General features: G+C 45.2%; 1 protein-coding gene across 1 annotated transcript in view; it reads right to left on the reverse strand.

Moving 5' to 3' along the window:
• Window positions 1-6,000, reverse strand: part of Scarb2 (scavenger receptor class B member 2) — a 57,647-nt gene that overhangs the window by 30,456 nt on the left and 21,191 nt on the right. The window lies entirely within an intron of this gene.

Raw genomic sequence — 6,000 nt, forward strand, 5'->3', positions numbered from 1 at the left:
CCTCCACTTGTATCCTATGGGTTCTAAACCACAGTTGGGACCATGTCACTCACTTCTTCCATTCGTGCTAACAGATGCTGGATGCTCAAGATGAAAGGACCTCCCCGCACACCCCACCCCATCACTCCCAATCCACACTGGCCTTCCAGTATATCAAGAAGTCAGATATGTATAGCCACTTTGTGTGTGTGTGTGTGTGTGTGCCTCTGTGTGTGTATGTATATGTATATGTCTGTGTGGGGGGGTATAAGTCTGTGTGTATGTGTATGTCTGTGTGTGTGTATGTGTTTATGTATGTGTATATGTGTGCATGTATGCGTGTGTCGAGTGTATGCCTGTGTGTATGTGTGAGTGTGTATGTGTGAGTGTGTATGTATGTGAGTGTGTGTGTGCGTGTGAGTGTGTGTGTATGTGTGCATGTTTTTCTAGAGCCCAGAGGTTGATGTTGGGTAACCTTCTCAACTACTCTTCCCCTTATACATGAAGCTAGGGTGTCTTAGTTAGGGTTTTACTGCTGTGAACAGACACCATGACCAAGGCAACGCCTTATAAAAGACAACATATATTTGGGGCTGGCTTACAGGCTCAGAGGTTCAGTCCATTATCATCAAGGTGGGAGCATGGCAACATCTAGGTAAACATGGTTGCAGGAGAAGCTGAGAGTTCTTCATCTTCATCTGAAAGCTGCTAGTGGAAGACTGACTTCCAGGCAGTTAGGATAGGGTCTTAAAGCCTACACTTACAGTGACACACCTACTCCAACAAGGCCACACCTCTAAATAATGCCACTGCAATGGCCAAACATATTCAAACCATGACACAGGGTCTCTCACTTGAACTCAAAACTTGCCAGACTGGTCAGTCAGTGCTTTGTAGAGAATCCCTGCCTCTACCTCTCAGCACCATTATAACAAACAGGCCACTATGCTTACCCTGTGTCTGAGTGGGTGGTGAGGATCTGAAGGCTAGTCTTCATACCTGTGTGGCAAGCTCTTTACTCACTGGACCCTGTCCCATGGCATGGATACTCATTATCCCACTTCTCAGAAGGGTCTCAGATGACCAAGGTGCACCTCAAATTCTCTAGGAACTTCAGAATGACCCTGATCCTCCTGCCTGCAGCTTCCTGGTACTAGTATGACAGCTATGCACCACATCCTGGTTCTATACAGCACTGGGGTCTGAAGAAGGCAAGTACCCAACTGCCTGAGCTACATCACCAGCCCCTTGAAGCAGGTACTAAAATACCTTCACTACTGTTGCAATGGGTGCACTTCCATGAGGACAGCATTTCAGGTCAGGACAGTCTCAGGAGGAAGGGACAGACAACAGAGGCACTGCAGTATGCCAGCATGGCAGTGTTGGAGGGGCTCACAGACAACTAAAGCACGTTGAGAACTGAGCTGTGATCTGGCAGCGATGGAACACTTGGAGAGCTAGAAAATCGCCTCTGTCCTTACCTGTGCTTACCTAGAGAGCCCCTTCCCAAACAAAGAACCAAACAGAAACCAGAGGAAAGGTAGAGGGGGTTTTTATTTTAGTCCTCTAAAAATTATTTTCAAAGATAGATTTATTGTTATTCCATGAGCATGAGTGTTTTGACTGCATGCATGTATGTGTAGCATGTGCATGCAGTGCCTACAGGGGTAGGAAGAGGATGTGGGATCCACTAGGATTAGTTACAGATGCTTGTGAGCACCCTCTGGGTACTGGGAGCCCAACTTGGGTCCTCTGCAAGAGTAGCACACGCTCTTAACCACCGAGTAATCTCTCCAGCAGCTATTCTGAGACAGGGCGTCGATATGTACCACTGACTGACTTGAACTCAGACAGGCCTTCTATCTCAGCTTTCCAAGTGCTGAGAGATCACAAGCATGAACAACCACATGCAGACTGAGGAAGAACCTCATGAAACCTGAGTGTGAGGGAAGGGTAGTGTGCCTTGCAAAGGGGATGAATGGGGGCAGGGAGAGGGACTCCAGAAAGAGCTGCCGCCTTGTGTTATTATCTTGAGTCTGTCACTGAAGCTTTACTAGGCACGAGCATGGTAACTGTATTCTGCACAGGACTACATGAGCCTTGGGTGTGAGAATTACACTATACCTACCAGGCCTGCCAGCTAAAGAAACAAACGTGTTTCATTGCTGTTATAATTCTGCAGTCCATCACATTCTGGCGAAGACCCACACAGGTGTTTATCATAGAAGACCGCTAACTGAACTTAAGCTTTAGCTTTCAGCCTTTGATAGCTCTGGCCAAGGAAGAAAAGAAAATTTCTTGTTTAGTTTTTGTTAGTTTTGGGTCAAGATGATAGGACATTTATCTTTCATCTTTTGTTAGTTTGGGCTTAGGAAGAATGGCTAATCCTATTCAGTGTTAACCCTTAAGCTCTGTGCCCAGTCTAAGGCCCACGGCTGCTCTTCTGGTTCATTTTAACTGAGCAGGGTCAAGCAGGCTGAGGGTAACATTCAGACCTGCTTGTCACTCCTAACAGCAAACACTCAAAAAAAAAAAAGTGGCTAGAGGAGGTAAGGAGGGGTCTCAGGGGTAAAGCTTTGGCCAGCCTGCAGAATCCAATTGCCAGCGAGGTGAGGGTAGTGACTAGGGGCTGATCCAGGCTTTGGCCAGCCTGCAGAATCCAATTGCCAGCGAGGTGGGGGTAGTGACTAGGGGCTGATCCAGGACACACTGCTTAGGATAAAATCAAACATTTAGGGCTGAAGTTACAGCTCAGTGGTCAGGTGCTTACATAGCAAGCACAAAGTCATAGGTTCAAATCCTACCCCCTCACACCCCTAGAAAGAAATATATGATATGGGGCAAAGTGCATGGGATTTGAAAGATTTAGGACAAATAAGGAAGACACGAAGTAATAATTCTGAATGCTGACATCATGCTGAAATATATTTGGGGGGGTCTTATGTCAAATAAAATATGAACACTAGTTTCATTCTTTTTTTTATTTATTTATTTAAGTGGATGTGGATACTAGCAAAAGTTTAAGTCATTTGTGTGGCTCATGTTTCTATTGAGAGCTCTAGTTGAAGAATAAGATTTTTCCCCCTTTGAGACAGGGTCTCACTCTGTAATCCAGGCTGGTAATGGCAAGTCTTCTGCCTCAGACTCCCCAATGCTGAGACTTCAGATATGTGCGGAAACACCTGGCTTAGAGTGTAAAATCCCAAGCTAAGAGCCAGGCTACGATCTGGTTAAATGTCTCTGAGGATAGGCTCTCAACGTATTGAGAGGATGCATATAGGCAGACACAGATGGAAAACAACCAATAGTCTACTTAGTAGCTATGATGCCTACAGGCCATATCAAGGACAAGAACGGCAAGATGCTCTATAAGGTGTAATAGTGGCCACTTATCTCCTAGGGTAACCAACAGCCATTTGGGCTCAAGATCCTCTCAGCAGGAAGGAACTCATCATGTCTTCCATGAGGCTGGTAAGGCCAATGACCCTACTAGGAGAACCTCCTACTGCCACATTCATAAAGCAGCACAATTCCTACCTGCACTCCAAATACGTATCCTTCCACCCACAGATAAGTGTCACACTCGTCCTTCATCAAAGAAGCAGAGACCAATACAGAAAGTCACAACTGGTCAAACTGTATAGAACAAATGACCAACCCCACCTGATACAGCCACAATACAACCCCTACAACCAAAGGCTCAGAAAACAGCAGAAGAGGGAGGAGAAAGACTGCAGGAGTGAGAGGACCAGGGCCTTGACTGGGAGTTAGTACTGTCTATGTATGACAGGGAAGCTGCACCCATGACATCGCAACAAGACCTGAGACCTGAAAGAACAACAACGCCTGTAGACATGCCATCATACATGGGGAAAATTCACAGGGTCTCAACATTAGATAAGTATCTACAGATAGTGAGTGACCGCTGAGGGGGAGGGGATCAGTCTCTTCCAGGGAAGAGCCCCATGATGGGTGAGCCTGTCCCATGAAGTCAGCCCTAAACACACAGACACAGGAGCCACACTAAATAAACAGAGCAGGCTCTGTTTATAAATTTATATGCATGTATGTATGTATGTATGTATATAACAGTAATAAGAAAAGGACATGAAATCGAGAAAGAGTTGGGGGTAATGATGTAAATATAATACTTATATTCAAAATTTGGAAAAAATAAACAAGAGAATAGAGTCTATTTTTTTTAAATCTGTGCTTTACTGTCAGGCCAGTGGTGTAATTCTAGCCTTAGGGAGGCTGAAGCAAAAGTTTAGAAGTTTGAGGCTAGCTGAGGTTATCTGGTAAGTACTTGTCTCAAAACAACGAAACACAAACAAAAATTTGGGACTTTGAACTGGCTTAGTTGTAATGCTTTTGTCAGGAAAGAATGAAATTCTAAGTTCCGATCCTTAGAACTCAGGTAAAAACAGACCCAGTAACACAGGCCTGTGACTCCAGTGCCCCTACAATGAGATGGGAGGTAGAGATAGAAGACTCCACAGAAGTTCGAGGGCCTGCTAGCTTGTACATGAGTGGCAAGTGGAGACCCTGTCACACGTGAGGTAAAATATAAAGGCTGACACCCAAGACTGTCCTCTAATCTCCACATGTGACAGAAGATTCCAGAGCCCTGACCCGCAAGCTGGGTCTATGATTCAAAAACACAAAAGAAGGCAGAGAAGGAGGGAGGGAGGCAAGGAAGAAGGAAGGTAGAGAGGGAGGGAGGGGCAGGGGCAAGGAGAACAGAGAGACAGTGGGGGAGGGGTGGGGACAGGGCACAGGGAGATAGGGAGGGACACAATTAGATAACACTCTCTGGAGAAGTAGTGATACTCCCAAAGGCCTTTCGGGCATTCTTTGCTTGTTTGTTTTTTAAGGTTTTATTTCTTTATTTTATATACATGATGAGTACACTGTAGCTGTCTTCAGATACACCAGAAGAGGGCATCAGATCCCATTATGGATGGTTGTAAGCCACCATGTGGTTGCTGGGAATTGAACTCAGGACCTCTGGAAGAGCAGTCAGTGCTCTTAACCGCTAGGCCATCTCTTCAGCCCCTGGGCATTCTTTTTAGTCTGGGTATTGTTTTGCTTTTGCTTTTATGAGACAGGGTTTCAGTGTAGCCCAGGCTGGCCTAGAACTCATGATATAACCCACACTAGGCAATTGATTACAATGGACTTTGAGACCAACTGGCAGTCCAGAAGAAAGAACAGACTGTCTGCTTCTTTATTGATGCCTTTTTTTGTTTGTTTGTCTTAATATTGGCAAAGAAAGACTTTCCTGGCATGGTTCCTGCAGGAGAAGGAGGAGCTACTAGGACTATTGCAACACAGAAAGAATCCTGACCGTAATACCCAAGTCATCTCCCTCAGTCTGCTCACCTTTGAAAACGTATGGTCAAGGGCCCAGGAAAATGGCCCATCAGGTAGAGGTGCTTGCTGCCAAGCCTGAGTTTGATCCTTGGGATCCATATAGTGAAAGGAGAGAACTGACTCCTGCAAGTTGACCTCTGACCTCTGACATACATGCCATGGTGCATGCGCATGAGCAGGCACACACATACAAATAAATGTAATAAAAATGATCAATACCATTCATCAGTCTTCACAGCTTTTGAAACTGGCAGTCACTGTCCCAAACCCAGTCACCAACCTGCTATTTCTTACGCACAGTGAATGGGGCTTAGAAAGGAATGAACAAACTGAGTATGGTAGACTATGTTTGAAATCCTAGCACTTGGAAGGCTGAGGCAGGAGAATAGCCACAAGTTCAAGTTCAAGGCCAATTTAGGCTACAGAATAAATTTCAAGACAGTAAAACACTGTCTCAGGGAAGTGCTAGGGACACAGTTCCTAGTAATATGCATGTAAGGAGCCCTGGGTTCACAACCAACATGAAAGAAAGGCTATAATCCCAGTTTAGGAGGCAAGAGAATCAAGAAGTTCAAGGTTATCCTTTAATACATAATGAATTCAAAGCCATTCTGAGCTAAAAGAAAGCCAGTCTCATTAGGAAAAAAA

This window comes from Mastomys coucha, unplaced genomic scaffold (genome assembly GCF_008632895.1).
Source record: "Mastomys coucha isolate ucsf_1 unplaced genomic scaffold, UCSF_Mcou_1 pScaffold22, whole genome shotgun sequence".
Classification (NCBI taxonomy): Eukaryota; Metazoa; Chordata; class Mammalia; order Rodentia; family Muridae; genus Mastomys; species Mastomys coucha.